Source organism: Rana temporaria, chromosome 5, assembly GCF_905171775.1.
Source record: "Rana temporaria chromosome 5, aRanTem1.1, whole genome shotgun sequence".
Taxonomy (NCBI): Eukaryota; Metazoa; Chordata; class Amphibia; order Anura; family Ranidae; genus Rana; species Rana temporaria.
This window is the reverse complement of record NC_053493.1, coordinates 107793390-107820303: the sequence shown is the minus strand read 5'-3', so window position 1 is coordinate 107820303 and position 26914 is coordinate 107793390.

Here is a 26914-nt window from a genome sequence, read left to right as displayed (position 1 = left end):
ATTGAGAACTACAAGGCGATATCTGCAAAAGATGTCTGGACTTGTAGGGCCTGATTCTCAAAAAAGCTGCGTAACTTAACTTTCAGCAGTTAAGTTACACTGACTTAAAATCTCTACCTAAGTGCCCGATCTTCAAAGCACTTACCTAGAAATTTCAGGCCGTGTAACTTAAGTGCCGCCGTCGCAAAGCGGTCCTCCTCTCCGGGGGGCGTTTAAAATTTAAATGAGGCGCGCTCCCGCGCCGGCCGTACTGCGCATGCGTGTGACGTCATTTTCCCGACGTGCAGCGCGCGAACGTAATTAACGCCAGGCGGCTTTGAGAATTGCGACGGGACACTAAAGTTGCGACGGGTGAAAAAAAATATACGCGCCGGGAAAACAAATAATTTTAAAAAAAAATGACAGCGTCGCTCAGCATGCATTCCTGAGAGGGAGAACTCCATGCCAATTTTCAAAGAAAAAACCGGCATGGGTCCCCCCCCAGGAGCATACCAGGCCCTTAGGTCTGGTATGGGTTGTAAGGAGACCCCCCCACGCCGAAAAATCGACGTAGGGGGTCCCCCTACAATCCATACCAGACCCGTATCCAAAGCACGCTACCCGGCCGGTCAGGAAGGGAGTGGGGACGAGCGAGCGCCCCCCCCCTCCTGAGCCGTGCCAGGCCGCATGCCCTCAACATGGGGGGGTTGGGTGCTCTGGGGCAGGGGGGCGCACTGCGGGCCCCCCCACCCCAGAGCACCCTGTCCCCATGTTGATGAGGACAGGACCTCTTCCCGACAACCCTTGCCGTTGGTTGTCGGGGTCTGCGGGCGGGGGCTTATCGGAATCTGGGAGTCCCCTCCAATAAGGGGGCCCCCAGATACCGGCCCCCCACCCTAAGTGAATGGATATGGGGTACATCGTACCCCTATCCATTCACCTGGAGGCAAAAAGTAAAAGTTAGTAAACACACAACACAAGGGTTTTTAAAATAATTTATTATTCTGCTCCGGAGGCGCCCCCTGTCTTCTTTATTAGCTCTATTACCAGGGGGGGCTTCTTCTTCCACTCTCCGGGGGTCTTCTTCCACTCTCCGGGGGTCTTCTTCCACTCTCCGTGGGGGGTTTCTTCTTCCGCTCTCCGGGGGGGGGCTTCTCCGCTCTCCGGGGGTCTTTATCTCTCTTCGCCGCTCTCCGCTGTTGACTCGGCGAACCCCGGTTCTTCTGCAGATGTCCGGTGCCTTCTTCTTCAGCGCTGGCTGCCTGCTATCTTTGTGTGTTAGCTCAATTAGTAACAGGCAGCCGGCGCGGTCTTCTGTGACGTCACCTTCTTCTCTTCTGTTCTTCTCCCCTCTTCCGATGTTGCCTCGTCGCCTCTTGTCACTGTAATGATGGAAGTGCGCCTTGCATCCCATTTATATAGGCATCACCGTCCCATCATGCTCCGGCAGGTACCCACGTGGGTGCACGTGGGTAGGCACCCACCACGTGGGTACCTGCCGGAGCATGATGGGACGGTGATGCCTATATAAATGGGATGCAAGGCGCACTTCCATCATTACAGTGACAAGAGGCGACGAGGCAACATCGGAAGAGGGGAGAAGAAGAACCTGACGTCACAGAAGACCGCGCCGGCTGCCTGTTAGAAATTGAGCTAACACACAAAGATAGCAGGCAGCCAGCGCTGAAGAAGAAGGCACCGGACATCTGCAGAAGAACCGGGGTTCGCCGAGTCAACAGCGGAGAGCGGCGAAGAGAGAAGAAGACCCCCGGAGAGCGGAGAAGCCCCCCCCGGAGAGCGGAAGAAGAAACCCCCCCCGGAGAGTGGAAGAAGACCCCCGGAGAGTGGAAGACCCCCGGAGAGTGGAAGAAGAAGCCCCCCTGGTAATAGAGCTAATAAAGAAGACAGGGGGGCATCCGGAGCAGAATAATAAATTATTTTAAAAACCCTTGTGTTGTGTGTTTACTAACTTTTACTTTTTGCCTCCAGGTGAATGGGTAGGGGTACGATGTACCCCATATCCATTCACTTAGGGTGGGGGGCCGGTATCTGGGGGCCCCCTTATTTGAGGGGACTCCCAGATTCCGATAAGCCACCGCCCGCAGACCCCGACAACCAACGGCAAGGGTTGTCGGGAAGAGGTCCTGTCCTCATCAACATGGGGACAGGGTGCTCTGGGGTGGGGGGGCCCGCAGTGCGCCCCCCTGCCCCAGAGCACCAAACCCCCCCATGTTGAGGGCATGCGGCCTGGCACGGCTCAGGAGGGGGGGCGCTCGCTCGTCCCCACTCCCTTCCTGACCGGCCGGGTAGCGTGCTTTGGATACGGGTCTGGTATGGATTGTAGGGGGACCCCCTACGTCGATTTTTCGGCGTAGGGGGGGTCTCCTTACAACCCATACCAGACCTAAGGGCCTGGTATGCTCCTGGGGGGGGAACCCATGCCGGTTTTGAATTTAAAAATTGCCGTGGAGTTCTCCCTCAGGAATGCATACCAAATGCCGTCACTTGAATGGGCCTTTACAAGGTGTGACTAACTTTCCACATTGTAAAACCAGCCCTAGTTTTGCGCAGGCAAATTCGGAACTTACGCAGAAATCACAATGATGAAATGCTTTGAGAATCTGCTTAAGTCCTCATTTGCATACTCAAAGCTGCATTTCAATGAGAAATGCCCCCAGTGGCGGATGCGGTACTGCATCCTAAGATCTGACCGTGTAAGTGTCTTACACATGTCAGATTTTCTGCCTAACTTTGGAAAAAGCCTTTTGAGAATCGTTTCCAAAGTTAGGCACAGACTGAACAGCAGTTAAATCTGCGTATCTCTTTTGAGAATCAGGCCCGTAGTTCATTCATACACAGAGCTCCACAGTGTTTTTAAAACTCACATATAGCACGGGGAACTTCTCCCCGTACTGCTGTCGGGGGGGATCAGGCGGCAGCTGCAGCACTGGGAACATGTTAGACAATCCACCCTAAAAATGGGTGGAATGTGTAACATCATGTTCCCAAAGGTGAACTCATCCTTTAATGGCTTGGGTTAACTCACTTTTCTAGTTCATTATGCTGGATTTCTATATTTTTAGGAACAATAAACGAACCCATTTAAAAGCATTAACCACAAAACATATTACATACTTAAGTATTTTTTATGAATTTAGTAAAACCTTTTTTCCCACAATCTAAAAAGATAGAATAGAGAATAGTTCAAACTCCTCTTTTTTAATTTGTAAATTACATGTATTTTACAAGTTGAATTTATCATTTTCCCAGCAGCTGTACTACTAAAACAAGCAAGTCTTGCAGCATTACTCACCTCTTCTTGGACTCCATCCCGCACCATTATGTGTGATGGTCCTCTTCTGGGTAGAATGACACCCAGCATTATCCAACCCACCGTCTGCAAGGTCAGGCTATCATGTACCCAACCCTTAGGGTTGCATCATCATGTAGATCTGAGCTACTACTAAGCACAGGTCCTATGTGGGCTTAGATGTCCGCTACTAAGGCACACAGCACCTCATTGGCTAGTGATTAGTGCAGTTTCCTTAGACCCCCAGTGACCCTATTCCCATTCCCATTGTATGTGTGACAGTTTATGCAGATGTTTTGAAAGGTTTGGCGTGTTTGGGATCCCAGAGATGTGCATTTTAATAGACAATTGTGTCTTTTAACCCTTTGCAGTTGCCTAGTGTAATTGTCAAATTTTGTAATTTTTGAATACATTTTTTTGGAGTATACCGCTGACAGTTCCCACTCCTCTTTTGAGGTATGGACCTCTTTTTGAACTTTCTATTGTCCCTAGCCCCCCTCTTTTTTCAGTGATGCCCAGATTCCATTGGTGAACCCCACCCAAGACTGGGTGAGTCGTTGGTCCCTTCCTAAACCCTGACTTGTGAAATAGCTTCAGTTTGGTACACGTCCACCCATCCCCCCCATTCCTATTCTGTCATGTACCCACCCCTTGGGGTTACAATATCATGTAGATCTGAGCTTCCCACCCTATCTATAGTTCAGTTTTCAAATTTGTCATCACATTTTAATTTAGTTTAAGTTATAGTCCTTTGACTAAAATGCCATTTCACCTTTATCATATTTTAGTCATCTGAATTGTTTTAGTTTTAATTGTATCTTAGTATTTAAACTCCATTACATTTTTAGTCAATTAAAAAAAAAATATATATATATATATATAAAAAAATATTAAGTTTTGCCAAACAGAAGTGCAATTTTAAAATATAAAAAGCAAAACAAAATGTAAACTGCATTGCACATATTACCTGAATATAAAAACTTTAACAGTTCTCGGTTGATAACAAGTATCAAGTAACATCTTTATAAATAAAACCAAGTTTCCTAAACAAACAAGAATATTGCTTTTTGGCCACTGTTAATTTTGATGTCAAGTTTCGATTTAGTTTTGGTCATACCAGTTTTTGACTAAAATGCCATTTTAGTTTTAGTTGTAAATAAGAACAAAAGATGATCAGGACAGGCGCACTCCAATTCAACGTAACCTTATTGTAAAAAAATGGAAACAGGCACTACAAGTCACAGCAACAGAACCTAGGACAGCTGACGCGTTTCACACTAACTTCAGTGTTTACTCATAAGTAAACACTGAAGTTAGTGTGAAACGTGTCAGCTGTCCTAGGTTCCATTGTTGTGACTTGTAGTTCCTGTTTCCAGTTTTTACATTAAAGTTACGTTGGATTGGAGTGTGGCTGTCCTGATCATCTTTTGTTCTTATTTGCCATGTGCATTGCTAGCACCCTCAGTTCCTGAGAAGAAGATTTACACCCAACAAGTCCTGCCTGGAGCGGCAATCTCTGTCTCTTTTTAGTTTTAGTTGTATTTTAGTCATCTGAATTTAAACTGAATTTTATTTCTGTTTAGATTTTATCATTGAAAACATGCAGCTTATGAAAACTATGACGAAAATACATTTGTTGACCAAATTAAAAATGCTACAGTTTAAAAAATGCCTGGTTTGAAATGATTGTACTATTTTGCTTGCACATGCTTCTTCAAAATAAATACATATATGTATTTTGATTGTCCAAGCCATAGACTTAAATTACTATCATCAGAGCAAAATGACTTTCCTTCCAGGGCTGCATATACATCTAACTTTGAATGGACAAATCAAATTCTCCCATGGATTAGAATTATATTAGTTAAATGCCTAACAGCTGCTTCAGAAGCATGAGACTAGATGAAGCAACCAAGCTTTAAATATGTGCAAACTGCATGAAATGCGCATAATGAAACTGATTATGTTACTACTAACCTTAATATGGCTGTGAGCAAAAATAACACACCAACAAATCCTTCAGTAATTTTAACAACTGATGTGAAAAATGTCTCAACAGATGGAACATTTTGAGGCACAGGGCTATAATAAATTACCATTGTAATAAAAGGGAATCTCAGAATTACTAATCCTCAAGTAAGAATCATAATCTCCAAAAGGAAATGCAAACATTTAGGGATTTAAACCTGACTTTGCTTGGGAAACCTTTGGAATATAAATGTACAATGAATGCTTTATATTGAAGGGATGCTCCATAAAAAAAAAAAAAGAAAATGGCAGCTACGAAAGGCATATGTGCAGGGGTATGCAGAAAATTCTGAGGCAAAATCAGATTTCTGTTACTTATACTCTTTTCCACAGGAGCTGCAGAACAACCAGCCACAACCTGGCATCTAAGGAAAAGGCATTATTATTCAGCAGTGTAATAATTAACCACTTGCCGACCAGTCGCCATCATTATACTGCGGCAGGTCGGCTCGTTCCCGCAGACCGTCGTATCTGTAAGTCGGTCCCTTTAAGTGGGATAGCAGGCTCGTGTAGCCGGAAACACAGTGGGGGTGCCAATACTCATGACTGGCGGTCACGATGACCACCAGGCACGAGCGATCACGGGCACGAGAGGAAGAACAGGGAAATGTGTGTGTAAACACATACATCCCTGTTCTGAGAGGAGAGGATATACAGATTGTGAGTTTCTACAAGCTGGGAACCACAATCTGTCATCTCCTATAGTGAGTCCCCTCCCCCTACAGTTACAACACACATTAGGGAACACAGTTAACCCCTTGATCGCCCCTTGGTCTTAACCCCTTCCCTGCCAGTGACATTTACACAGTAATCAGTGCATTTTTATAGCACTAATTGCTGTATAAATGCCAATGGTCCCAAAAATGTGTCAAAAATGTGCACTATGTCTGCCATAACGTCGCAGTCCTGATAAAAATTGCAGATCGCCGCCATTACTAGTAAAAAAAAAATGCCATAAATCTTTTCCCTATCTTGTAGATGCTATAACTTTTGCGCAAACCAATCAATATACGCTTTTTGCGATTTTTAATACCAAAAATATGTAGAAGAATACATATCGGCCTAAACTGAGGAGAAAAAAATGCCTTTCCTCCCCAAAAAATTGGGGCTATTTATTAACCACTTGCTTACTGGGCACATATACCCCCTTCCTGCCCAGGCGAAATTTCAGCTTTCGGCACTGTCACATTTTAAATGACAATTGCGCGGTCGTGCGACGTGGCTCCCAAACAAAATTGATGTCCTTTTTTTTCCACAAATAGAGCTTTCTTTTGGTGGTATTTGATCACCTGTGCGGTTTTTATTTTTTGCGCTATAAACAAAAATAAAGCGACAATTTTGAAAATAACACAATATTTTTTACTTTTTAGAGCTTATCATGGTGATGAGCCCCTAGTAAGGTATGTAATAAACAGAATAAGTCAGATGGGAACTAAAAAAATTGTATTTTGTGTTCCTTCTCTTCACCATAAATTCTCAGTAATAATTACTGAGAAAGAAATAGGAATGGACCTCTTTAACTCCTTCGCAACTTCCCTATAGCCAATTGACAACTACAGTGCAGCTGCATTTTTCTGGGAGGCCATCATATGACATCCTATCATGCTCTTGCTGCCTGCACAACTCCTGCAGTGCGCATCGCCAGTGATCTGTGATCGCTGCGTCCTTTGGATGCAACTGATCACAGATCAGGTTAAAAAGCCAATCACGACTTCTCTTTACCACGCGATCAGCTGTGTCCAATCACAGTTGATCACAAATGTAAACAGGATTTGGCACTTGTTGGCAATCCTTCCCTCATGCTGACAATGTGTGAGAAGAAGAGAGCCGAAAAACTGTCAAATCCACACAGGGGACATCTGCACTGATCATCACGGCACTGTCCTAATGATCAATGCAGCCCCAACAGTGCTCACCAGTGCTGTTAATCTGTGCCAATCAGTGCGCACCAGTGCTGCCAATCGGTGTCCATTAGTGATGCCTGTCTGTGCCAATCAGTGGCTCCTATCACTGATGCCTATCAGTGGCACCAATCATTGCCGCCTATCAGTGCCCATCAGTGTCGCATATCAGTGCCTATCATTGCTGCCTATTAGTGCCCAGTGTCGCATATCAGTGCAGCCTCATCAGTGCCAATCAGTGCCCATTAGTGCTGCCTCATCAGTGTCCACCAGTGCTGCCTTATCAGTGCAGCTTATCAGTGCAGTATATCAGGCAGTCTCACCAGCACACATAAGTGAAGGAGAAAAAAAATGATTTACACAATTTTATAACAGAAACATTTTTTTCAAAATCTTTAGACTTTTTTCATTTGTTTAGAAAAAAATAAAAACCCAGTGGTGATTAAATATCACCAAAAGAAAGCACTATCTGTCTCAAAAAAAATATAAAAATGTCATTTGGGTACAGTGTTGCATGACCGGGCAATTGTCATTCAAAGTGCGTCAGCACTGAAAGCTGAAAATTGGCCTGGGCAAGAAAAGGGTGAAAGTGCCTAGTAGACAAGTGGTTAATAAATGGTCAAAAGCACAAAATGTCTTATCACCATGATAAACATTGAGAAAAGTTTCCTAGAATTATCACCAAATCAAAGATCACCGGGGTGCAGTCTTCTCTCCATCGAAAGGGATTATACATTGTTTTCCAATGCACATAAAACCTACTGTAGAATAGAATTTTTCATCACAGATAAAACTCTCTTACAAAAAACAGTAGACGTCAAAATGTATAACATTTTTTGGTCAGACCATGCACCAATCACATTAGAAATACAGACAGACAAGCAATTATATTTGATCACAAGAGAAGCACATGTCTGTGATGAAAGACAAACTACAGGAGTTCTTTATGGTAAATGATAATGAATCTGTGTCGAGCACTACTCTTTGGTGTGCCTATAAAGCCTACATTAGAGGTTTGCTAATTCAAAAAGCCTCTAAGGAGAAAAAAAAAGGAAAGCCATCACTATAGATAAACTAATAAGGGATAATAAAACCCTAGAAAATTATCATAAAAAGTGACCTAATGACCCACAGTTATTACACCAACTTAATAAATGTAGAAACGAATTAGGAGCCACTCTAGTAACTAACCATGATAAATATTTTAAGAAACTAAATGCAACTTTTATTCACAAGGTAACAGAGCAGGGAATTTGCTAGCCTCCCAACTTTGAAAACGACAAACCAAAGGTAAAATCCATACAATGGTCCATCATAAGAATGGAAAAGTTGTTTACAATCCCCAAGACATAGCAGACAATGTCTCAGGTTATTATGGACTCCTCTATAATCTAAAGGAGGATAATAATACTCCCCAATCTTCATTGGGGGACATAACAAAATTTCAAAGATTGATGCTGCCACCCTTGATAATCTAAACAAGCTGATTACAAAACAGGAAATATTAAAGGCCATTAAAGACATCCCAATTAATAGGGTGCCAGGTGTCGACTTCCTCTCTGGTGCATATTATAAAACATTTGCCACTTCTTCTTTTATTTAATATATCTTCAAAATTTCATAAATCTGCAATTTTAATAATTTCACATTTCATTTTACATTTCATTTGTTTCCTCATATTAATCAATGCATTCCAAAAAAGGAAAAAAACATACACATTATATTTCCACCATGAATAAAAAAAGGAAAAAATAAATAAAACATTTCAATAAGAGTAAACGATTACTAAATACCCTGGCTGCAACACCCTCGTCCCCTACTTCCTAGCATCTTATCAATACAAATCCTCTTCTATCTATGCCCCTCTTGTACTTTATTAATTTCCACTAAGAGTTAATGATGAGTTCAACCATCCATCCCAAATTCTATAGTATTTCTGAGGTGTTCCTCTATGCTCATACATTAATTTCTCATATGGAAGTATTTGGTTTACCACTTTAAGCAATTTGTTGCATCCATTTAAGCACCATTTGCTTAAGTGCCATTTTTTGTAGGCAGGTCTTGATATAGCCAGTCTACTTCTGGTTCTCAGCCAGTCCTAGCCAGCATACCTCCAAAGTGAATGGAATACAAATTCCCAGCACCTTTGATAATATATACAGGATCTGTCTCCAGTATCTGCCATGCCCGGGCATGCCCACATTAGATGCACAAAATTAGCCCCTGGTTGATAACACCTTACAGAATCCACAGATGCTGTTCGTCCCATTAAATTTAGTCTACGTGGTGTGAGATAGCATTTATGTATTATGTATAACTGTATCAATCTATTATTACTTGCAGGCGATACTCCCAAATGTGATTTACACGCCTCCTTCCATGTCTCATCTGTCATAGATGTGCAGACCATTTGCCACTTCCTTTTAATCTGTAGCGGGGCATCCCATATCTTGGCCTGCATTAAATATGTATTTGCCTCTACTTTAGTACCCCACCTGACTAAATTGTAAAATTTTACAGCCTTCAGTAGTAATAATTTTCCAAAGGAAATGTTGAAAGCTATTATAATCACTATACCGAAACTTGGGAAAGATCCCACTTCACTGGCCAATTAGAGGCCAATATCACTATTAAACTCCGACATTAAGATTTATGCTAAAAAAACTAGCTAGTAGACTGTTGGAAATGACTCCTTATCTTATGTGATCGCACCAATTGGGCTTTGTTAAATGTTGGCAGGCCCCTGATGGAACAAGTCATATGATTAACTTGATTCAACAGGTGGAGAATAGTGGAGTGCCTTCTCTGCTTCTTGCCTTAGATGCAGAGAAGGCATTCAACAGTTCATTGGGGTTATCGATAGGCAACACTTATGAAATTTGTATTTACAGGCTTCTGTCACGTACCTTGTGGATGTGCCTGGTATGCAGAGAGAGGCCTCTCTTACGCCCCTGACTCATGACCCCTGATAGAGAGAACAGGAGGCATGGGAGTGCAAGGTAGCATGAGTGACTGGCAGGATCAACAGATGGTGGCAGACAGAGGTTCCAGAGGACTCTTGTAACTGGATCAGCAGACTTGGCAGGAAGCTGCAACAGACTTGTAACAGGGGTCACTTGCTGGAGACAGGTAGAAGGCCCCAAGTGTTGAAGAACAGGAAGGTCAGGCAAGCTGGGTCAAACACAGATGGACGGTACAAGAACAGGTGCAGGAGACAGGAACAGAGTCACTGGATAAGCCGGGTCAATAATAGGCAGGCACGGAGGGATCAGAGGATAAAGCAGATGCAAAGTCGTGGACAAGCCAGGGTCAGATGTAGGCGGATAGCAGGGGTAGTCACAGGGCAAGCCGGGTATTCACAGGGTCACGTTCAGCAATCAGGTTAAACACAGGAACGCTGTAGATCAGACAGCAGAGCTTTGGAGAAACAACTAAGTTTAAATAGCCTGCCTGGCGCTGGGGACTGCGAGCGCGTATGCGCATAGGCACTGTTCCCAGCTAGCCTTTCCTGACAGCTTCATTCATTCAGCCATAATGTTCCTCTACATCAGGGATGCCCAAACCCTCTCTATTAGGGTTGTCCCGATACCGATACTAGTATCGGTATCGGGACCGATACAGAGTATTTGCGGGAGTACTCGTACTCCCGCAAATACCCCCAATGCCATATCCGATACCCGGAAGTCGGCGGACGGAGAGGGGGTGGAGCCAGCGGGGTAGCGTGGACGGCGACGGGTGCATAATTTTAGGAGGAGGCAGGTGACACACTGCTGCATCCATCCCTCTAATGTTCCTGTGTCCCTGTGAATGGGGCGGGCGGGGCTATCCGTGATCACGGCATGGCTGGCCAATCCGTGATCACGGCGGGGCTGGTCCCGCCTCCCTCTAGCGTCCGGACGAAATGCTGAATGGGGTCGGGCGGGGCTATCTGTGATCACGGCGGGGCTGGCCAATCCGTGATCACGGTGGGACAAGGCTAGCCTATCCGCGATCATGGCGGGGCTGGCCAATCCGTGATCACGGTGGGACGAGGCTAGCCTATCTGCGATCACGGCGGGGCTGGTCCCGCCTCCCTCTCCGGACGATATGCTGTTTTACCATACTCTAGGCTCCCCCTCTGCTCAAGACACCAAAGACACCATCTCTTCACCTCCTCCAGGCTGATGGAACACACAAGCTGCAGGTAAGACTGTCAGCCAGAGAGAGAGGTTAGAGTAGTTTAGACAAGTCAGTATTGGTCAGTATATAGTGCAGTGGTCAGTAGTGCCCCCCATACGTCAGTAGTGCCCCCCATCCGTAAGTGCCATCCATCCGTGCCCCCCTGTCAGTGTCATCCATCCATCAGTGTCATCCATCCGTCTGTGTCATCCATCCGTCAGTGCCCCCTGTCAGCGCCATCCACCCGTCAGTGCCCCCCATCCGTCAGTGCCCCCCTGTCAGTGCCATCCATCTGTCAGTGCCCCCCTGTCAGCGCCATCCATCCGTCAGTGCCCCCCTGTCAGCGCCATCCATCCGTCAGTGCCCCCTGTCAGCGCCATCCATCCGTCAGTGCCCCCTGTCAGTGCCATCCATCCATCAGTGCCCCCTGTCAGCGCCATTCATCCGTCAGTGCCCCCTGTCAGCGCCATCCATCTGTCAGTGCCCCCCTGTCAGCGCCATCCATCTGTCAGTGCCCCCTGTCAGTGCCACCCACCCGTCAGTGCCCCCCTGTCAGTGCCATCCATCTGTCAGTGCCCCCCTGTCAGCGCCATCCATCCATCTGTCAGTGCCCCCCTGTCAGCGCCATCCATCCATTCGTCAGTGCCCCCCAGTCAGCGCCATCCATTCGTCAGTGCCCCCTGTCATGCCCATTATTAAAATTGTCTCATGACATTAAAAAAAAGTATCGGTATTCGGTATCGGCGAGTACATGAAAAAAAGTATCGGTACTCGTACTCAGTCCTAAAAAAGTGGTATCGGGACAACCCTACTCTCTATGACAAAGTGCTGATAACCTGCAGGAAAGCCACAGTAGAGTAGAGTGGGCTTGGCTCATTGTGGCCCACGACCGGTTACCAAGTTGCTTAAGTGGCCTTCACTCTTCAAAAGGTTGGGCACCCCTGCTCTACTTGAAGCCCTCTGCTAAAATATTCACTTCAGGAAATTTGTCCAAAAACTTTGACCTTTCTAATGGTACAAGACAGGGCTGCCCTCTTTTGCCTTTAATATTTTCATTGGCAATAGAACCTTTGTCAGAACCAATCCATTCTAATGAATTAATTACAGGTATTAAAGTGGGCAATATTGAACGTAAACTAGGATTATTCACTAATGATATAATATTTCCTTATCCAATCCTGAAACCTCCCTCACCAATGTGCAAAATATATTATAATCTTTTGGGAAAATCTTGTACTACAAAATTAATAATAACAAATGTTATGTCCTGTCTCTGAAAATACTCTAAGAAAGTTACATGACCCTTAAAAATAAAACGACTTACAATTGGGATGAGCCCTTCATTCCTTATTTGGGGTTTCCAACTTACCTATCCAACAGCTAAATTATGTGATGTAAATTTACCTTAACTATTAGAAAATATAAATAAGGATCTCCAATCTTTCCATAAAACACAACTCTCCTGGGTAGGGAAAATAGCAGCTTTTAAAATGCAGACCCTCCCTAAAATTATTTATTATTCCTTCTCGCTCCTCATCCAGGTGAACAATACATTTTCTTTTTTTTTTATCCAGAAAACAAGTTTATTGAAGCACACATAAAAATTTACATACATCGAGAATGCATTCAGGTATAAAACAATAGGCTACATTCCATAACATTTATCAACAGTGGTACATCTTATCACTCCACCATCCACGTATATGTCAAAATCCGATCCGTCCCTGACCCCCTCCCGGCCCCCTCCCATAGTAAATTGAAAAGAAAAATTATGAAAAGAAAAAAGACCAAGAACAATGGCATTTCCACACCCCTCCATCCCATCTCATTTACATTTCACAGATCAGGTTGAATTGCTCAGGCCGAGTATCCTACCCGTGACCAGGTCCACCGGGGCCAAGCCCGGTACATCCAGCCACCTGCCCCACAGCTTCTCAAATTTCTGGGAGCACCCTCTGTGTTGGTATATCACCTTTTCCTTTCGGAGCATCTCCCCCATAATGTTGGTCCACTCTTTCAGGCTGGGAGGTTCCTCCTCTATCCAGTGCGACATTATGAGTTTGCGAGCTTGGAATAGGGATCGAGCAACCGCTATCTTGGTACCTTCCTCCCACTCCAGCTCATCTAATATAAGGAGCAAACATCGTTTAGGGTCAGTAGGGAGCAGGACTTGGAACACCCTATTAATGGTGTCCACTATTCCCACCCAGTAGGGGTGGAGCTTCGGGCATCTCCATAGTAGGTGGATCAGGTCGCCATGATCTCTCTTACACCTAGTGCATAGCGGGGTGGGCCTGAGCCCCATAGCAAAAAGCCTATGGGGGGTGTAATACACCCTCAGTAATAAGTATAATTGCGACACCTTCTGGGACACATTCAAGGAGCAGAGTGGTACTGCCTGTAAGGCTTCATCCCACTGCTCACTATCCATTGGGCCCACATCGCCCTCCCACTTGGTCTTCACTCTCAGCGGATGCTTGGACATGAAGCTGTGTAACAGCATATTGTAACACTGCGATATGAACCCCTTGGTAGAGACTGCCCCCGCTATCAGATTAAACAAAGGAGTAGGAGAGGGTAGCCAGTCCAAGGCTTCCCCCTGGGCCTTCACCGCATGACTGAGTTGCATATAATAGAACTGCATGGATTGTGGTAACTTAAAAAGATCCCGCAGATCTGCAAACGGGAGAAGTTTCCCGTTGCGAAATATCTGTTTCAGATGAACTATCCCATACCTCCTCCAGAGTGCCCCATGTTGTAACTTGGCCAATTCAGGGTATGAGTCATTTGACCAGATGGGGCTATAGTCCGTGTATCCTGTCACTCCCTGCAGGTACCTAGCTTTGTTCCATACTTTTTGTATAAGGTTATAAGTGGGGTACTGCTTGTTCGGCTTCCCGAAGGCGAGTGCCTCAAGGGCAGGTGCTACCGACTCCCTCCCAACTGTATGGAGCATCACCATCTCCGAGGAGCCCCTTCCCTCCCCCTCCCTCCTCTCCCCTGTGTTAAGAACAATACATTTTCAATCAGGTGAATCTAAAGCTTTAAAAAAATATTTGGAATGGTAAAAAACCTAGACTAGCCTTCTCATTTCTTACCAGCACGAAGAATAAAGGTGGAATGGGTCTCCCAGATATTCATCAGTATTACTATGCGTCACTCCTTGATCAAATTACATTTTTGGTTTTCTAAATTAGACGAGAAACTTTGGGTAAATATTGAAAAATAAGTCAATGAGGACAATGACATGTGTGCATTAGCTATAGTGTATGCTTTGCTTACTAAAGTCATAATACCAAAACTCATCACTATCAAATCCACGCTGATAGCTTGAAAACACATATTATCGAAATCAAATGAATTAAGTGAACTAATTAATTTTCCTGTGCCCTTAAGAGTGCTGGGCTACTGTTCAGCCCGTATCTCAGTGAACAATTGGATTTCACAGGTGTCAACCTACCCCAGCCTATAAAGTGTTGGTGCTAAAATAAACTTAGACGTTTTGAAAGTTAAAAGGAATTTTACCTATTGAACAAATACAGAAGAGCAGTGGATGTGTCAGTAGGGCAGTGGGGCAGAGATTCTTGTCAGTAGGTCAGTAGGCTGTGTCAGCAAGTACAGCAGTGGACAATGTTGGTAAGTAGAGCAGCACACAGTGTCAGTAGGTCAGTGAACTTTGTCAGTAGAGCAGAGGATGGTGTCAGGTGAGCAGTGGATGATTTTGGTGGCACACAGATTGGTCAGTAGGGCATTAAACAGTGTCAGTAGTGTTTTTATTTTTATTATTTTATTATTATTATTATTTTTTCAGCAGCCCTGTTGGGAGGCATTTGTGAAATATCACTTCCGAGACAGAGAAAGGAAATTGATGACACATTCCTCAATCTCCATCTCTGCCGCCTCAGCTGCACAGAATAAATGAATAGGAAGAGCTCTGCACAGGACTTGCTGTTCATTCACAAACTAAAGGATAATAAACATAGTTTAGTATGCTTCAGTTGTGAATGAACACAGAAAGTGGTCAGTTCTGGATTTCAGCTGATGCAGGAGAAAAATACAAAAAAAAACTGTTGCTGTGACTGCTTTTGAAATGCTAACAAGAGTTTTTTTTTTCTTTAATTTGTTAGCCAATTCCATATAAATCAAATACAATTAAAGGGGTTGTAAAGGTACAACATTTTTTCTTCCTTTACCTTAGTGCAGTCCTCCTTCGCTTACCTCATCCTTTGATTTTGCTTTTAAATGTCCTTATTTCTTCTGAGAAATCCTCACTTCCTGTTCTTCTGTCTGTAACTCCACACAGTAATGCAAGGCTTTCTCCCTGGTGGGGAGTGTCGTGCTCGCCCCCTCCCTTGGAATACAGGAGAGTCAGGACGCTCTCTACGTTGCAGATAGAGAAAGGAGCTGTGTGTTGGTGGGCATCCTGACTCTCCCGTAGTCCAAGGGAGGGGGCAAACATGACACTCCACACCAGGGAGAAAGCCTTGCATTACTGTGTGGAGTTACAGACAGAAGAACAGGAAGTGAGAATTTCTCAGAAGAAATAAGGACATTTAAAAGCAAAATCGAAGGATGAGGTAAGTGAAGGAGGACTGCACTAAGGTAAAGGAAGCTATTTAGGAAAAAAAAATTGTACCTTTACAACCCCTTTAACACTATCCTTCCCCCCGGATTGACAATGCTGCTGTTCAAAGGTGTCTCCATTGCTCCTCCATCCAGACTTTTTCCATCCCAAAACAGAAAGCGTGTTACTGGACAAATGACCAGGTGTGAATAAAGAACATAAAATAAAAAAAACGAATGCAGCCACCACATGGCAAGCTGCAATATCAATTTTTTTCAGTTTAATATTGATTTATTTGCTGAAAATAATAAATACAGGTAAGTACAGAAAAAAAAAACACTTCCCCTAAAAGTCATATTTTTGTACCTTTTCACGTTAGATATAATTTCTCAACTATATTGGTTAGTAGACATGTGCACACTAAAATATTTTGTTTAGGAATTTCGTTTTCGTCCAAAAAAATTTAATTATTTAGTTACTACCGAAATTCGTTTTTATTTATTTTGTTTCGTTAAAAAATGCATTCATCCAAAAATACAAATTAATTAAGGTTGAATCTGTCATTATAGGTTTATGGTGTCTGTCGAATGTTCTAAGAAGATTTGACAAAGCAGATAAACTGTACAACGCTGCAATAGTACATTTCCGGTTGAATGCTGTGCCTACAAGCGATAGTAGAATTCTAATGTTGTATGGCTAGTAATAATTATATTTATTAATTATTATTACTAGTCAGCCAACATTAGAATTCTTCTATAGCCTAAGGGCCGAGCATTTGACCATAAATGTCTGCTTGTGGTGATCGTATGTTTTTAGCTGCTTTATCGAATCTTCATGTCTCTATAATGTCGAATCTTTTCTCTCAATGTCGAATCTTTTCTCTCTATAATGTTGAATCTTCATGTCGCTATAATGTCAAATCTTTTCTCTCTATGTCGAATCTTTTCTCTCTATATCGAATCTTCATGTCGCTATAATGTCGAATCTTTTCTCTCTATGTCGAATCTTTTCTCTCTATAATGTTGAATCTTCATGTCGCTATAATGTCAAATCTTTTCTCTCTATGTCGAATCTTTTCTCTCTATATCGAATCTTCATGTCGCTATAATGTCGAATCTTTTCTCTCTATGTCGAACAATCTTGGACTAATAGAGTTAGGTTAGGCACATTCAACCGCAGATTTGATAGACACAGATCGCTATTGTCACTGTCATGTCGAATCTCCTATCTATATTGAACTGTTGTCACAATGAATCTAAACTAAAGCATATTTTATGTCGGATCTTTTGGATTTTGGACTCTGCACATTTATTATCGTTTGTTAAAACGAACTCGAAAATCCCAGAAATTCGGACGAAAACGAATGCACATGTCTATTGGTTAGTTTAATTTACGAAAGGTAAATAGACTGTGAACTTTGCAAGCGCAGCTTAGTAAATGAGGTACACCTTCACTTTATAAATAATACCCAATCGCATGCAAAGAAAAATAAATAAACATTTTTATTGCACATGATTGGTTGATGAAGGTCAGGAGAGCTTCCCCTCATTTACTAAGCTCTGAAACAGCTGCACTTGAAGGGATGCAGCAGCACTTGCACAGTGCACAGTATATTTGCCTTTAGTAAATCAGCCCCATAGTGTTTTTGCCTCATTTAGGTACCTGACATGATTTTTCATGCTTTAGGGTGATTGTTACTGCAATGCTTTTTGTTGACTAGTTATTTACTACTCCCTGCTAGGGAAGAGCTTCGTGTTCGATTCGAACATATGTTCGACTCGAACATCGTATGTTCGATCGTTCGGCGAAATATGAACAAAATGGGTTGTTCGCGCCAAATTCGAGTGACGCACCACGGCCCATAATTCACTGCGGCATTGCTTGCTTATGATTGGCCAAGCATGCTCTAAGACCCACATGCTTGGCCAATCACAACGCCGTCAGTAAAGAGAGCCGTAATTGGCCAAAGCCAGGGTGGCTTTGGCCAATTATGGCTCAGGGCTTTAGTACACGCCCCACACTATAAAAGGCCGCCTGCAAGGCGGTCTCGTGGAGTTTTTTTCCGGCGCTGGTTACTGATCAGACAGAGAGAAAGATTGTCTTTTTTTCTAGCTAGATAGAGCAGGCAGGCTAGTCAGTTACATTTACAGTGTGTAGAGGATATATATACATCCCAGGTGTTGTACATATATTTATACACTGTATAGTTTAGTTAGATTAGTTCTTCCTAATCTGTCAGGCAGTTGATTGTGTTAGCAGCAGTGTTCTTCTCACGTGTTATATTGCCCATGTGCTCAGTGCACCTAAACCTACTTGGTGTATACTGCAAGTGTGCTTATTAGTTTGCACATAAACCTACTTGGTGCATACTACAAGTGTGCTCATTAGTTTGCACCTAAACCCACTTGGTGTATACTGCACGTGTGCTCATTACTTTGCACCTAAACCCACTTGGTGTATACTGCAAGTGTGCTCTGTAGTTTGCACCTAAACTTCTTGGTGTGTACTGCACTTGTGCTCTGTAGTTTGCACCTAAAGATTCAAGAGAGTGATTTTAATGATGCTTAAAATAAAAAAAATAAAAAAAATGAAAAATTCCTTTAAATATTGTACCTGCTGGGTGTCTATAGTATGCCTATGAAAACATCTATGAGAACCCGGGTCTTGCCCGAGGGAACATGTATCAATGGAAAAAAAGTTTTAAAAACTGTAGTTTTTTCAGGAGTCCTGAAGTGGATACAATGATACCAATGATGAAAAAAACTACAGTTTTTAAAACTTTTTTTCCATTGATACATGTTCCCTCGGGGCAAGACCCGGGTTTTTAAAGACATTTTCCGACAATAACTTGCATATTAGGCTTAAAAATGAGCACTTTTGAATTCGAACGTTCGAGTCCCATAGACGTCAATGGGGTTCTAAATGTTCGCGCGAACGTTCAGTCCGTTCGAAGGTTCTGGTGCGAACCGAAAGGGGGGTGTTTGGCTCATCCCTACTCCCTGCAAGAAATCCACCTTTGACATTATTTGTCAAGTAAGTTGGCCTACGACATTCATAATGAAGTCACTACTGAGCTGGAAACTCAAAATCCTTAAAATTGTGTCTGTCTACTCTAGTTGAAAATGACATTACAAATGCATAATATATTATTTACATTTTCAAGAAAGTGAAATGATATCATGTCTTTTACACAAGCTGCTACAGCATCATGCCGATCAGTAATTACCAAATTTCCTGTCCTCTACTTGAATGAAGCCTTACTGTAATATGGATTCAAACCTGAGCTATAACAATTAAGATATTAGGTTGGTATGGATTTTCCTCTTTGTAAAATATGTATGTTTCTTGAGTGATACAGGTCAAAAGTTTTTCATGTGTGCCTCAATATGAGATAATGACATAGGTCAATTTTTTTCATTCTGTGCTGAATCTGGAGCACATTAAAATGAAATTACATTCTCATCTTCTTATGTACTGGAACTATTATATGGTAAATTATACAGCAACTCTTTATGATCATTTTAATTACATAGTATTATCAAAAGTTCATGGAGTTGCCATTGAATGAGATAAGTTTTGAAAGTGAGAATCTACATCTGACTGCGGCATATAAGCGGGGGCCCCTTACACAGATTCAGACATGGGCCCCCTGAAGCAGAAAACTTGGAGAAAGGGGGGGTGCTGCCGCCGCAAATTGAGAAGTAGGGGGGGGAGTGTCGCAAATTGAGAAGCGGGGGCTGGCTTTGGGTGCTGACAAAAAAAAAGGGGGGATGCCATTTGGGGCCCTGGGGACCACCGGACCCCTTAGAGGTTGGGGGGGGGGCTTTGGGTGCTGACAAAAAAAAGGGGGATGCCATCCGGGCCCCTTACAGGTGTACTGTTTGTACCCCCCTGATGGCGGCCCTGCATATAGGATGTACTGTATATACTATCAGATCAGCAAGAGTCTTCTAGTAGTCCTTAGCAGACTTTTATTTGGAGGTGCCTAGGGTCCCACCACTACTTTGTTACCCTTGTGAATATTCAAACACACAAGACTTTAAAGTTGAAGTTTATAACATTTCTAATATGCACATATTTGAAGTTATTACAGAAGTTTTAACTTTAAAAATGTAACCCATGTGCATTGACATTTACACTGATGAAGGCATTTGCAGCATTCTTCGTCCTTCAAATATATCGGACTCTAAGTAGTAATTAACAGAGAAATTAGGACAAACGTTTGCCAGTAAACTTGTGAGCTTCAATGTATCTGTATTAAAATTTTAAATCAGTTTCTATTACCCAAGATGATTTTTCTTTTTGTTTACAAACTTTTTGTTAGGTACAAAATAATGGTAACAAAATGTGATATCATATATCATGAGAAATACAGTGGAACCTTGGATTGCGAACATAATCCGTTCCAGGAGAATGCTCGTAATCCAAAGCACTTGCATATCAAAGCGAGATTCCCCATTGAAGTCAATGGAAATGAAAATAATTTGTTCTGCCTTGACTTCTATGGCATGCAATACCGCATGTGGCCAGAGGTGGGGGGCGCCTGAAAACCTTGAAAATACTCAGAAAGGCTCTGGGACAGCTCAGCTGAACTCGGAAAACCTCGGAATGGCTCGGGAACTGAGTATTTCTGAGTATTTTCGGAGGCTCCCTACGGCTCCAATTGCCTCTGATCTGCTCCGCTTGGCTCCAGCGCCCCCCGCATCTCAGGCCAAATGCGGTACTGCACACCACTGTGGCTTGAATCTTGCTCGTTTTGCGAGACAACACTCGCAAACCGAGTCAGGATTTTCTAAAAAAAGTGCTCGTATTGCGAAACGCTCGTTAACCGTGTTATTTTCAATCCGAGGTTTCACTGTATAGGTTTTACTAATATGGACAATTATGTTAACATATACAGTGAATAAGACAACCCTAACTAAGCACCCAGGTTGATTTTAAAGCAAAAGGATCTGGGGGTTTCCACTTTAAGAGAAAATTACTATACATGATCTGCAGGGTCTAATGTTGTTCCATTCCTGTCAAAGATAGGATTTGGTGTCAATCAGTATAAAGCAATAGCTGTTCATATTGCATATTTTCAACAGAATATGGTACAATGTTTGTAAAGACAAGTAAAAGTTTGCATTAGTCCTAATTGGTTTATAAATGTTTGGGCTGAACATTGGCTGTTCGCTTTGTTCGGGAAACACCTGAATTTGCAGGGTGTTAGTCGCACCGAAAGCCCTAACAATGCACTGTGCACTGCACAGTGCATTCCTCACCCTGATTGGGCAAATCTTTGCCCAATCAGGGTGCATTAAAAGCTTGTTAATAAGAAGTGGGGACAGGAAGTGGGCCGTGACATCATTAACAACAGATGAGTCATCAGCTGTCAGTGAGCTTCCCCACTGATAGCTGAATTAAAAAAAAACATTAGCAGAAAAAAAAGTAAAATAAATAAAAAAAACGGCTTGGGCTCCACCCAGCATGCACCAGTCCTTGATGTCACAAGGGGAGCGGTGCCAACAGGTGATGTTACTAGGTGGCCCGCCCTTACCTATATAAGAACTATCAAATGGTGGAGGACGCATTAGACGGTCGGCTGTCAATGAAGGCAGAACTTTGTTTTTGTTCTTTTACGGGTGGGGCAGACGGCATGATTGATGATGGATTTACATCAGGGACACTGTTTTTTTATTTTTATTTTTTTAATGAAGTAATTGTCAAAAACTGTCTCTGTGTTCTTATTACTTTTTGACACTTTTTTGGTAAATGGGTAGGGGTACCCAATACTCATGGGGGGGGGTGGCATCTGGGGTTCTCCTGTTAAAGGGTGCTTCCAGATTCCAATAAGCCCCCTGCCTGCCGACCCCCACAACCACAGCCCTGGGTTGTGGGGAAGAGATCCTTTGTCTCCATAAACATGGGGACAAGGTGCTTTGGGGTGGCTCCAAGTTGAGGGCATGTGAAAGCACCCCCCATGTTAAGGGCATGTGGTCCGGTATGGTTCAGAAGGGTGCTTGCGTGCCCCCCCTTTCCTGACCTGTCAGGCTGCATGCTCAGATAAGGGTCTGGTATGGATTTTGAGGGGAACCCCACACCACTTTAAAAAAAAAATTAGGCATGGGGTTCCCCTTAAAATCCACTGGGGGGAGGGACCCCACACGATTTCTTTCTTTTTTTTTTAATAGTCGGGTGCTGGCAATTACAACCGCGAGTCAACATTGCCTTAACCCTCTTGGGCATGGAGTTCACCAGAGCTTCACAGGTTGCCACTGGAGTCCTTTTCCACTTTTCCATGATGACATCACAGAGATGGTGGTTTTAGAGATTTTGCACTCCTCCACCTTCCATTTGAGGATGCCCCACAGATGCTCAATAGGGTTTAGGTCTGGAGACATGCTTGGACAGTCCATTACCCTTTACACTTAGCTTCTTCAGCAAGACAGTGGTCACCTTGAAGGTGTGTTTGGGGTCCTTATTATGTTGGAATGCTACCCTGCGGCTCAGTCTCCAAAGGGAGGGATGAGTGAGTGAGTAAGTGAGTAACTTGTATAGCCAAGGATGTTGAGTGGTGTCCATGAGGTCCTAGCTTTAGTCTTTTGGTTTGCGTGGAGGAGAAGAAGTTCTGTTTTGGATATATTAAGTTTGAGGGAGCTCTCAGTCATCCAGTCATCGATTAGTGCAAGACATTTTTGTAATCCGTGATATTGGTCATTTTTTTGGTGATGCGAAAGTAAAGTTGAGTGTCATCAGCGTAGGAGTGGTAGCAAAGGTCCTGTTTGCTGATGATTTTGAGTAGTGGGCGGAGGTAGATGTTGAAAAGCACGGGTGAGAGGGGTGATCCTTGAGGGACTCCGCAAGAAATGTTGCGTGTTCCTGAGGTAAAGGCTCCTAGTTTCACTATCTGGGAATGATTTTCTAGGAAGGATGCGAACCAGGGTAGATCTGAGTCTGTGTCTCCGGCTACTTCATTAAGACGAATGAGTAGAGTTTTGTAATCTACTGTGTCGAATGCTGCACTGAGATCCAGCAGCACCAGGAGACATGATTCTCTGTCATCTACCGCTTCGAGGGTGTCATCCCATATTTTGAGATTGTGCTCTTCTTCAGTATGTCACAGTATATGTTGGCATTCATGGTTCCCTCAATGAACTGTAGCTCCCCAGTGTCGGCAGCACTCATGCAGCCCCAGACCATGACACTCTCACCACCATGCTTGACTATAGGCAAGACAAACTTGTCTTTGTACTCCTCACCCGGTTTCCGCCACACACGCTTGACACCATCTGAGCCAAATAAGTTTATCTTGGTCTCATCAGACCACAGTGTAAAAAAGGGGGTTAATACTGCACTAATGACGACTTGAACAACACTAATGAAAAACTAAGCTGCGACATAATATACATGTGAAACCATGCGAGAAAATGTTTAAAGAAAAAATAGTCGCACTATAAACTAACAATAAATGAACGATATACAAATACCTAAGGCAAACAATATCACATCAACTAGTGACAATGGGCCAGATTCACAAATGAGATACGACGGCGTTTCTCCTGATACGCCGTCGTATCTCTGTTTCTATCTATGCGACTGATTCATAGAATCAGTTACGCATAGATATCCCTAAGATCCGACAGGTGTAATTGTTTTACACTGTCGGATCTTAGGATGTAGTACCGCGGCCGCCGATGGGGGGAGTTTGCGTCGTAAACCAGCGTCGGGTATGCAAATTAGGAGTTACGGCGGATCCACGATGGATTTTCGGGTTCGCTACGTCGCCGCTAGTCTAGTTTCCCGTCGCAAAGTTAGTCGTTTTTTTTGGTGCCCTAACTTTAGTCAGCAAGTGTATTGCTGTCTAAAGTATGGCCGTCGTTCCCGCGTCGAAATTCAAAATTTAACGTTGTTTGCGTAAGCCGTCCGGGAATACGGAAGTACGCTACGGTGTTGCCTTTTATTCTGGTAAAAAATACTACAAAAGCAAGAAAAAAACAGCAACAAGTGGGGTAATAGAGCTATTAGCTCTATTACCCCACTGTTTGCTGTTTTTTTCTTGCTTTTGTAGTATTTTTTACCAGAATAAAAGGCAACACCTTTTTACCTTTTATTGGAGTGCAGCTGTCCAAAATGTATCACCTTTTCTTCAATTTTTCTATGCACTCGCGGACTTTCTTTGTCCTTAACATTTTGAAATTGGGCTATCCTCGATATTAGGAGTCTTTTTTCAGTCACCATATATATTTTTCATTCTCACCTTGATATTTTTGCTTTTCAATGTTTATTTGTAATTGTTCACTTATAGCACATATATTAACATAATATTGAGTGTGACCCTAGACCTTGTTTTTATCAGCCTAGGTTTTTGTACACATACTGTAGCTGTTCACTTTGGTGTGTGCAGGTGAGTTCAGCCAGTGTATGTCAAGTTCTGGCTGGATATATTGTCACTAGTTGATGTGATATCGTTTGCCTTAGGTATTTGTATATCGTTCATTTATTGTTAGTTTATAGCGTGACTATTTTTCACCACAGGACATGGTTCCAGTAATCCATCTCCGTAGTCTGCTTGTCTTCAGCAAACTGTTTGCGGGCTTTCTTGTGCATCATCTTTAGAAGATGCTTTGATCACCTCTGATGTTAACCCCTTCCCAGCCAGAGTCATTAGTATAGTGACAGTGCATATTTTTAGCACCAATCACTGTATTAGTGTCATTGATCCCCAAAAAGTATCAAAAGTGTCAGTTAGATGTCCAATTTGTCCACAGCAATATCGCAGTGCCACTATAAGTCCCTAAACGCCGCCATTACTAGTAAATATAGATATGATCACTGCCATTACATGTATTAAAAAAAAAAGTAAATACAAATTCCAGTATATGTACCATAATTAGTATACACTCAGGGCCAGATCCACATAGAATTGGATAGGCGCAGCGTATCAGAGATACGCTACACCGCCGTATCTTACCTGGCTTTAAGTCGAATCCAGGAAGATTTTGCACCGTAAGTTACGGCGGCGTAGTGTATTTCTGGCGGCGGAATTCAAATCGGCGATTAGGGGGCGTGATTCATTTAAATGAATCGCGTCCCCGCGCCGATTGAACTGCGCATGCTCCGTTTCGAAATTTCCCGCCGTGCTTAGCGCGAAATGACTTCGCAACAACGTATTTTTTTAAACTTAGACGTGACTTACGTCCATCCCTATTCACAGACGACTTACGCAAAAAAAAAATTCAAATTGCGACGCGGGAACGACGGCCATACTTAACATGGCAAGTCTATCTATACGCCGCAAAATAGCAGCTTTAACTATACGCCGGAAAAAGCCGACTAGAGACGACCACGCGAATGCGAAGGCCACGCGTACGTTCGTGGATCGTCGGAAAAAGCTAATTTGCATACCCGACACGGAAAACGACGCAAACTCCACCCAGCGGGTGCCGAAGTATTGCACCTACGATCCGAAGGCGTACAAAGCCGTACGCCTGTCGGATCGAACCCAGAAGCCGTCGTATCTTGGTTTGAGGATTCAAACTAAAGATACGACGCAGGTAATTTGAAAGTAAGTCGGCATATCAGTAGATACGCCGGCGTACTCGCTATGTGGATCTGGCCCTCTATCTTTCACACAAACCTATCTTTATAGGGATTTTTTTACCAAGCATGTAGCAGAATACAATTTGGCCTACATTTATGAAGACATTTGATGGTTTTAACTTGTATTTTATAGCAGAAAGTAAAAAATATTGTTTTCTTTTCAAAATGTTCTGTGTTTTTTCATTTATTTAATACAAAATAAAAAAACAGTAGTTATCAAATACCACCAAAAGAAAGCTCTACTTGTGTGAAAAAGATATACATTCAATTTGCATACAGTGTTGCATGCCTGTGCAATTGCCAGTTAAAGTGGAGTTCCACCCATTTTTTTTATGTTTGTCTGTGCTGCATGCCCTAATCTCATAGTGTTCAGAATGGACAATTTTTATTTATTTTGTTGCTTGTAAATACCTTTATTTTGTTGTCCTTCATTACTTCCTCCTCCTTATTAGCCTAGGCTATTAAGTCACAAGGCTATTCGCAAGGGTTTCTGGGATAGGCATCATGTATACCAGTAGTCCTTGCAAATAGCCTATTTGCATAGAGAAGGGGCGGCAACTTCCTCTGACACTCCCGTTGCTATGGAAACCTGACTAAAACCTATTACATCGTTTTTGCAGCACTGAGCATGTGCGAGATCTGCAAGGCTGAAATCCAGGAAGTCATACAGTCTGGCTTAATGATGCCCACACTTAAGATGGCCACGGTCTATTTCTAGATTATAAACAAACTAAATGCTCTAACAACCTAACAAAACGGACCTTAGTTTACAGACTAACTTTACTAGACTACATTAAGCTTGTGTATTACAGGGGTATTTATATTTAAAAAGTGAAATTGTGGGTGGAACTCCCCTTTAAAGTAGTGCAGTGCCGAACAGCAAAACATGCCCTGGTCAAGAAGAGAGTAAAATCTTTCAGAGCTTACATGGCCAAAGTCTGTTTCCTCCTCCTTATTACAAAGTGCGTTGCTTGCATGGTGTGGCCTTATAATTCTTTGCCCTACAAAAAGCAATGTTAGCCTTTGAAAGACCAAATAACAGAAATGATGAATCACTAGATATGCCCAAGCGTCACACTTTAATTTAAAGCTTTCTCACATTACAGTTGTACCAGTAAAGCTCACCTTTAGGCTTATTTATGTTTTTTAGAATATCATTACCTAACAGCCATAACTTTTATTAATGTGTATGTGTTCCCATTATCTGTGTAATAGCTTGCACTACATTAATACTGATATTTATGTTGTCAATTCATTAGTTATTATAAGCCTCTAAATTTAAGTTACTGTTTTTCTGTAAGAAATAAACTAGGCTATACGCCTATTAAAACAACCAATGTTGAGCTCCTGATTCACACATAAGTAAACTGCTGTTTTAATCTTTTTATTTCT